This window comes from Saccopteryx bilineata, chromosome 4 (assembly GCF_036850765.1).
Source record: "Saccopteryx bilineata isolate mSacBil1 chromosome 4, mSacBil1_pri_phased_curated, whole genome shotgun sequence".
Taxonomy (NCBI): Eukaryota; Metazoa; Chordata; class Mammalia; order Chiroptera; family Emballonuridae; genus Saccopteryx; species Saccopteryx bilineata.
In genome coordinates this window covers 112,795,962-112,805,910 of record NC_089493.1, presented here as the reverse complement: position 1 = coordinate 112,805,910, position 9,949 = coordinate 112,795,962, and positions in this window count along the sequence as shown.

Below are 9,949 nucleotides of genomic sequence, written 5' to 3'. Positions count from 1 at the left end.
CAGAGCCAGAGGTCTTTGAGTGGGCAGAAAGCCCGCCTGATTATGCTAGCAGCTCTGACTGACTGAGCCTTACCCAGAGCCCTGTGCTGAGTGGAAATAGAGTGGGGAGTTGCCAACTCTTTGAGCCTCTTACTATCCAGGCAGAGGCAGCAGCAACCCCATAGCTGGATTATCAGGCTACTAATTGAGGAAGGAAAAAGTAGGAGGAAGGCTCCAGGAACACAGACTCTCTCACTGGCGGAGCCTATAAATGCTAATGAAACCCCGACTGCCAACGAGACTGAAGCAAAATACATGACATTACCATAGAGACTTATCAACTGCAAACCTCTACCTGAGCGTGCCAAAGGGGCAGAACCCGGGGTACAGAGTCACCAACCAGGAAGAGGGAGAGAAAAGAAAAAGCAAGAAGATAACCTCTCAAAATCAAGAATAATCTACAGACTTTATAACCTATCCCATTTTATTATATTTGTTCGTTTGTTTCTCTTATCTTCATTCTTGATACTTTTTTTCCTCCTCCAATTTGGCTGATTAACTCTCTGCCGGTCTTACTCTCTCCTCTCCTTGAACTACACTACTCATAAGTGTTACATCTCCCATTATCTTTTCTCTCCTCTTCCTTTCTCTCTATGAGGGTTGCACTCCAAAACCCTTAACTCTCTCTCTCTTTCTCCTTTCTTTTTTCTTCTTTTAGTGGTTTCCTCTTTTTCTCTCTCTCTGTCTTTCTTTTCTCCCTCTATATTAGTTTCTTCCTTTCTCCTTTACATCTCCTCTCATTCAAACCTCAATAACAAACAAAGAATCTTATCTGGGACTCAAACTTATGTTTGTGGCATTTTGGGGGGTTTTTACTTCACCTTTTTTAACACACTAGCAGTGCTTCCATCCCTGGCTCTCCATTTTATCTGGTTCTTGTCCCACTAAATACAATAGTAATTTTTTAATTTGTCCCCCCATTTTCTGTTTTCCTCTTATTCCTCTCATCATAACTCTTAGACAACCAACACCTAAAAGCAAATCATTTTATTCTTGACCCAAATTTTTTCCTTTTTTTCTTTTTGTGGGTCCATACCCTCTTTTTTCTTTTTTCTTTTTTTTTCTTTTTTTTTTTTTTTTGCCCCTTTATTACTTATCCCCAATTCAGGCCCTCCATCACAGGCATTGTTTGTTATAATTCACAGTCCACCACAAGATTTTCTCAAGAAAGAGGGGAGAGGAGAGGATAGGAAAAAGGGAGGGGGGAATAATTTCCTTTTTTTTAAATTTTTATTTTATTTTATTTTTCTTTATTTTATTATTAATTTTTTTTAAAAAAAAGTCTTTTCGATTTTTTATTTTTTTATTATATTTTATTTTTTTAACTTTTTATTCTTTATTAAATCTAATTAATACTATCAACAAAACCACCCTGAGATGCCATTAAAGAAGAGAAAATCGAATATCATGGATACAAAAGAAAGAGAGGTAACACAGCTAGATGAGGAAAAATCTATGGAGAAAAAATTTAATATATTGGAAACCTTGGAGCTAAATGACAGAGAATTCAAGATAGAAATCCTAAAAATCCTCCTAGATATAGAAGAAAACACAGAAAGGCAATTTAGGGAGCTCAGAAAACAACTCAATGAACACAAAGAATATATGTCCAAGGAAATTGAAACTATAAAAACAAATCAAACAGAGATGAAAAACTCAATTCACGAGCTGAAAAACGAAGTAACAAGCTTAGCTAATAGAACTGGTCAGATAGAAGAGAGGATTAGTGAAATAGAAGACAAGCAACTTGAGGCACAACAGAGAGAAGAAGAAAGAGACTCAAAAATTTTAAAAAATGAGATAGCCCTACAAGAATTATCTGACTCCATCAAAAAGAATAACATAAGAATAATAGGTATATCAGAGGGAGAAGAGAGAGAAAATGGAATGGAGAACATACTCAAACAAATAATAGATGAGAACTTCCCAAGCCTGTGGAAAGAACTAAAGCCTCAAATTCAAAAAGCAAACAGAACTCTGAGTTTTTTTAACCCCAACAAACCTACTCCAAGGCATATCATAATGAAATTGACACAAACCAACAGCAAAGAAAAAATTCTCAAGGCAGCCAGGGAAAAGAAGCATACAACATATAAAGGAAGGCCCATTAGATTATCATCAGATTTCTCAGCAGAAACTCTACAAGCTAGAAGAGAGTGGACCCAATATTAAAAGTCCTGAAAGAGAGGAACTTTCAGCCACGAATACTATACCCATCAAAGCTATCCTTCAATTATGAAGGGGAAATAAAAACATTCCCAGATACAGAAAAGATGAAGGAATTTATCATCAGAAAACCCCCACTCCAGGAATTACTAAAGGAGGTTCTCCAATCAGATACAAACAACAAAAAAAAAACAGAGCCACAAGTGAAAGCTCCGAGAAGAACACAATAAAACCAAATTTAAACTGTGACAACAACAAAAAGAAAGAGGGGGAGAAGATGGAGATTAACAGTAGCAAAGGACGATGGAGTCCAAAAGTACTTACAAAATAGTTCGCTACAATGAACAGGGTAGGGACCCTTTTCATTACTCAAAGGTAACCACCATTGAAAAAACCACCACAGAAGCACATGAGATAAAAAAGATAGCAACAGAGGAAAGATGTATGGAATACAACCAAATAAAAACAAAAGATAGAAAAACGAAAGAGAAAGATCAAACAAGACACAAAACTAACAGAAAGCAATATATAAAATGGCAATAGGGAACTCACAAGTATCAATAATTACACTAAATGTAAACGGATTAAACTGACCAATAAAAAGATACAGAGTAGCAGAATGGATTAAAAAAGAAAATCCAACTGTATGCTGCCTACAGGAAACTCATCTAAGTAACAAAGATAAAAACAAATTCAAAGTGAAAGGCTGGAAAACAATACTCCAAGCAAATAACATCCAAAAAAAAGCAGGTGTAGCAATACTCATATCGGATAATGCTGACTATAAGACAGGAAAAGTACTCAAGAGACAAAAATGGCCATTTCATAATGGCTAAGGGGACACTGAATCAAGAAGACATAACAATTCTTAATATATATGCAATAAACCAAGGAGCAACAAAATATATAAGACAGCTACTTATTGATCTTAAAACAAAAACTCACAAAAATACAATCATATTTGGAGACCTCAATACACCGCTGACAGCTCTAGATCAGTCATCCAAAAAGAGAATCAACAAAGACATAGTGGCCTTAAACAAAACACTAGAGCACCTGGATATGATAGACATCTACAGGACATTTCATCCCAAAGTGACTGAGTATACATTTTTCTCCAGTGTACATGGATCATTCTCAAGAATTGACCATATGTTGGGCCACAAAAACAACATCAGCAAATTCAGAAAAATTGAAGTTGTCCCATGCATATTTTCTGATCATAAAGCCTTGAAACTAGAATTCAACTGCAAAAAAGAGGGAAAAAATGCCACAAAAATGTGGAAACTAAACATACTTTTAAAAAATGAATGGGTCAAAGAAGAAATAAGTGCAGAGATCAAAAGATATATACAGACTAATGAAAATGACAATACGACATATCAGAATCTATGGGATGCAGCAAAAGCAGTGATAAGAGGGAAGTTCATATCACTTCAGGCATATATAAACAAACAAGAGAGAGCCCAAGTGAACCACTTAACTTCCCACCTTAAGGAACTAGAAAAAGAAGAACAAAGACAACTCAAAACCAGCCGAAGAAAGGAGATAATAAAAATCAGAGCAGAAATAAATGAATTAGAGAACAGAAAAACTATAGAAAAAATTAATAGAACAAGGAGCTGGTTTTTGAAAAGATCAACAAAATTGACAAACCCTTGGCAAGACTTACCAAGGAAAAAAGAGAAAGAACTCATATAGACAAAATCCAAAATGAAAGAGGAGAAATCACCACGGACACCGTAGGTATACAAAGAATTATTGTAGAATACTATGAAAAACTTTATGCAACTAAATTCAACAACCTAGAAGAAATGGATAAATTCCTAGAAAAATACAACCTTCCTAGACTGAGTCAAGAAGAAGCAGAAAGCCTAAAGAGACCTATCAGTAGAGAAGAAATAGAAAAAACCATTAAAAACCTCCCCAAAAATAAAAGTCCAGGCCCATACGGCTATAGCAGCGAATTTTATCAAACACTCAAAGATTTGGTTCCTATTCTACTGAAAGTCTTCCAAATAATTGAAGAAGAAGCAATACTTCCAAACACATTTTATGAGGCCAACATAACCCTCATACCAAAACCAGGCAAGGATGGCACAGAAAAAGAAAACTAAAGACCAATATCTCTAATGAATACAGATGCTAAAATACTAAACAAAATCCTAGCAAATCGAATACAACAACATATTAAAGAAAATAATACATCATGATCAAGTGGGATTCATCCCAGAATCTCAAGGATGGTTCAACCTACATAAAAAGGTTAACGTAATACACCATATCAACAAAACAAAGAATAAAAACCACATGATCTTATAAATAGATGCAGAAAAGGCTTTCGATAAAATACAATACAATTTTATGTTTAAGACTCTCAACAAAATGGGTATAGAAGGAAAATATCTCAACATGATAAAGGCCATATATGATAAAACATTAGCTAACATCATATTAAATGGCACTAAACTGAAGTCTTACCCCTTAAATCAGGAACAAGACAGGGTTGTCCACTCTCTCCACTCTTATTTAATGTGGTACTAGAGGTTCTAGCCAGAGCAATCAGACAAGACAAAGAAATAAAAGGCATCCATATTGGAAAAGAAGAAGTAAAGGTATCACTTTTTGCAGATGATATGATCCTATACATCGAAAACCCCAAAGAATCCACAAAAAGACTACTATAAACAATAAGCCAATACAGTAAGGTCGCAGGATACAAAATTAACATACAGAAGTCAATAGCCTTTCTATATGCCAACAATGAAGCAAGTGAGAATGAACTCAAAAAAATAATCCCCTTCACGATTGCAACAAAAAAAATAAAATACTTAGGAATAAACATAACAAAGAATGTAAAGGACTTATATAATAAAAACTACAAACCATTGTTAAGGGAAATCGAAAAAGATATAATGAGATGGAAGAATATACCTTGTTCTTGGCTAGGAAGAATAAATATAATCAAGATGGCTATATTACCCAAAGCAATATACAAATTTAATGCAATTCCCATCAAACTTCCAATGACATTTTTTAAAGAAATAGAGCAAAAAATTATCAGATTTATATGGAACTATAAATACCCCGAATAGCCAAAGCAATCCTAAAGAAAAAGAATGAAGCTGGGGGCATTACAATACCAGACTTCAAACTCTAATATAGGGCCATGACAGTCAAAACAGCATGGTATTGGCAGAAAAATAGACACTCAGACCAATGGAATAGAATAGAAAGTCCAGAAATAAAACCACATATATACAGTCAAATAATTTTTGATAAATGGGCCAACAACACACAATGGAGAAAAGAAAGCCTCTTCAATAAATGGTGCTGGGAAAACTGGAAAGCCACATGCAAAAGAATGAAACTGGACTACAGTTTGTCCCCCTGTACTAAAATTAACTCAAAATGGATCAAAGATCTAAACATAAGACCTGAAACAATTAAGTACATAGAAGAAGACATAGGTACTCAACTCATGGACCTGGGTTTTAAAGAGCATTTAATGAATTTAACTCCACAGGAAAGAGAAGTGAAGGCAAAAATTAATGAATGGGACTACATCAGACTAAGAAGTTTTTGCTCAGCAAGAGAAACTGATAACAAAATAAACAGAAAGCCAACTAAATGGGAAATGATATTTTCAAACAACAGCTCAGATAAGGGCCTAATATCCAAAATATACAAAGAACTCATAAAAGTCAACAATAAACAAACAAACAATCCAATAAAAAAATGGGAAGAGGATATGAACAGACACTTCTCCCAGGAAGAAATACAAATGGCCAAAAGATATATGAAAAGATGCTCATCTTCTTTAGCTATTAGAGAAATGCAAATCAAAACGGCAATGAGATACCACCTCACACTTGTTAGATTAGCTATTATTAGCAAGACAGGTAATAGCAAATGTTGGAGAGGCTGTGGAGAAAAAGGAACTCTCATACACTGTTGGTGGGAATGTAAAGTAGTACAACCATTATGGAAGAAAGTATGGTGGTTCCTCAAAAAACTGAAAATAGAACTACCTTATGACCCAGCAATCCCTCTACTGGGTATATATCCCAAAAACTCAGAAACATTGATACGGAAAGACACATGCAGCCCCATGTTTATTGCAGCATTGTTCACAGTGGCCAGGACATGGAAACAACCAAAAAGCCCATCAACAGATGACTGGATAAAGAAGATGTGGCACATATACACTATGGAATACTACTCAGCCATAAGAAATGATGACATCAGAACATTTACAGCAAAATGGTGGGATCTTGATAACATGATACGAAGCGAAATAAGTAAATCAGAAAAAACCAGGAACTGCATTATTCCATACGTAGGTGGGACATAAAAGTGAAACTAAGAGACATTGATAAGAGTGTGGTGGTTACGGGGGGAGGGGGAAATGGGAGAGGGAAAGGGGGTGGGGAGGGGCACAAAGAAAACAAGATAGAAGGTGACAGAGGACAATCTGACTTTGGGTGGTGGGTATGCAACATAATTGAACGACAAGATAACCTGGACTTCTTATCTTTGAATATATGTATCCTGATTTATTGATGTCACCCCATTAAAAAAATAAAATTATTAAAAAAATAAAAGAAAAAAAATAAAAAGAAAGGATTTGGCCCTGGCCGGTTGGGTCAGTGGTAGATTATCAAAAAAAAAAAATTTTTTCTCCATAGATTTTTCCTCATCTAGCTGTGTTACCTCTCTTTCTTTTGTATCCATGATATTCAATTTTATTTTCTTTAATAGCATCTGAGGGTGGTTTTGCTGATAGTATTAATGAGATTTAATAAAGAATAAAAAGTAAAAAAAATCAAAAAGTTTTTTTTTTAAAAAAATTAATAATGAAATAAAGAAAAATAAAATAAAATTAAAATTAAAAAAAAAGAAATTATTCCCCCCTCCTTTTTTTTTCTCTCCTCTCCTCTCTCCTCTTTCTTGAGAAAATCTTGTGGTGAACTGTGAATTATATTGTATTAAATAGAACAAACAGTGCCTATAATGGAGGGCCTGAATTGGGGAAAAGTAATAAAGGGGCAAAAAAAAAAAGATAAAAGAAAAAAGATCGGGGTATGGACCCACAAAAAGCAAATAAGGAAAAAATTTGGGTCAAGAATAAAATGATTTGCTTTTAGGTGTTGGTTGACTAAGAGTTATGATGAGAGGTATAAGAGGGAAACAGGGAAATTGGGGGACAAATAAAAAAATTACTATTGTATTTAGTGGAACAAGAACTAGATAAAATGGAGAGCCACGGATGGGAGCACTGCTAGTGAGTTAAAAAGGTGAAGTATAAACCCCCCGAAATGCCACAAACATAAGTTTGAGTCCCAGATAAGATCATTTGTTCGTTATTGAGGTTTGAATGAGAGGAGATGTAAAGGAGAATGGAAGAAACTAATATAGAGGGAGAAAAGAAAGACAGAGAGAGAAAAAAAAAGAGGGAACCACTAAAAGAAGAAAAAAGAAAAAAGAGGAGAAAGAGAGAGAGAGTTAAGGGTTTTGGAGTGCAACCCTCATAGGGAGAAAGGAAGAGGAAAGAAAAGATAATGGGAGATGTAACACATTCAAGGAGAGGAAAGAATGAGACCAGCAGAGAGTTAATCGACCAAATTGGAGGAGGAATAAAAGTCAAGAATGAAGATAAGAGAAACAAACGAACAAATATAATAAAATGGGATAGGTTATAAAGTCTGCAGATTATTCTTGATTTTGAGAGGTTATCTTTTTGCTTTTTCTTTCTCTCCCTCTTCCTGGTTGGTGACTCTGTACCCCGGGTTCTGCCCCTTTGGCACGCTCAGGTAGAGGTTTGCAGTTGATAAGTCTCTATGGCGATGTCATGTATTGTGCTTTCGTCTCTTTGGCAGTCGAGGCTCATTAGCATTTATAGGCTCCGCCAGTGAGAGAGTCTGTGTTCCTGGAGCCTTTCTCCTAGTCTTTTCTTCCTCAATTAGTAGCCTGATAATCCGGCTATGGGGTTGCTGCTGCCTCTGCCTGGATAGTAAGTGGCTCAAAGAGCTGGCAACTCTCCACTCTATTCCCACTCAGCACAGGGCTCTGGGTAAGGCTCAGTCAATCAGAGCTGCTAGCATAATCAGGCGGGGCTTCCATCCACTCAAAGACCTCTGGCTTTGCCACTCTGTCTGGAAACATGGGCGGGCGCCCACTCCCAGGTTGCTTGGAGGAAACTCTCACTCACTATCTGCGTATGCAGACCAGGATATCATTCCAGCAGTCTCACACTCAGAGTGAAACCCCCACCCGCATGGAAAAGTTTCAGCGTGGAATTGGCTCTTGCTCCGTCCCCGTGCACAGCTTTTTCAAGGTGCTGGGGTGGTCCGAGATTCCGCTTTTGGCCCACACAAAGGCCCCTCACTCTGCTCCTCTGTGGGATAACACAGGTGCACACTGCCGAGGCACTCGGAGGAATTTCTCGTTCACTCTCTGTGTGCGCAGACCAGGATATCAGGCCGGCCACTTCACTCTCTGAGTGAAACCCCCCCACCGGCACGGAAAAGTTCCAGCATTGAAATTGGCTCTCACTTCGTCCCCATGCGTGGCTTTTTCAAGGTGCTGGGGCGGTCTGTAGATTCCGCTTTGGGCCCATACAAAGGCCTCTGACTCTGCCTCTCTGTGGGACAACATGGGCATCCACTCCCGAGGCTTTGGAAGGAATCTCTTGCCCACTATCTGCGCGCGCCGACCAGGAGATCGGGGAAAATGGCTGCCCCACTTGTCTTTCTTTGTCTGGGTTTGGCGTGAGTAGCTTGTATTGTATTTGTTAGCTTGCCCGGGTTGCCACAGGAACAGTTTTTCCTCGGCTTGGATCTCTGTGCCACAGCCTGGTTCGGCTGTTTGTGCCACGGCCTGGATCTATTCACCCCCTTTGCCTGCCTCAGTTTCTATATTCTCAGTTCCCAATGAAGCAGCCCTGTTCAGGTTAGTGAGGAAGGCGGATCATTTCTTACTCCTTATTTCCTTAAGGGTTTGGTTATATATTTAGCCAATTTTTCATTCGACCATACCTTCAGGTGTATTGTGAAACATCTGGAGGCTCCAAGGATAGGTTTTTCTGTTTCTGGTTGAAAATCTTGTTGAGTTTTGGGGGAGATTTATTGGTATCGCTTCCTACCCTGCCATTACTCTCTAACTTAAAATTTTATATGTCAGTTATACCTCAATAAAGCTGAAATAGAAGAGACAGACAAACTAGGTATTTTTAAAAGGAACCCAAAGGAAATCCCTGACAGACTGGCTCGAGAGCCCATGCTCATAACCACTTCCCCAAACTGTCTCTGGATTCAAGAGTGCTAATGCCCTGGCAGGTGAGAAACTGAAACACCAGTAGGATATTGCACAAAACAAAGCTAAACTGAGAAAGTAGGACCAAAGAGTGAGAAAGGGTTTGAGTTAATCAAGGCAAGAGCTGAGATAGCAGGCTGTAAAAGTCAACCTTTAAGCCACGTCCATCAATACTGATAGGAGAGTGGATGGATGGATGGATGGATGGATGGATGGATGGATGGATGGATGGATGAATGGATGGATGAATGGATGGATAGATGAATGATCACTAGGGTATTTCACATAATCAAAGGAAGGATTGAATAGGCAAGCACTGGGAAGAGTAGGAACTGGAATAAATTCATAGAATTTTGAGGTCCTCTCTACAAACTTCTGGTTATTCTAGCTTCTGGGTATGTTCATTTCAGATTGCAAATTTCGGAGAGGC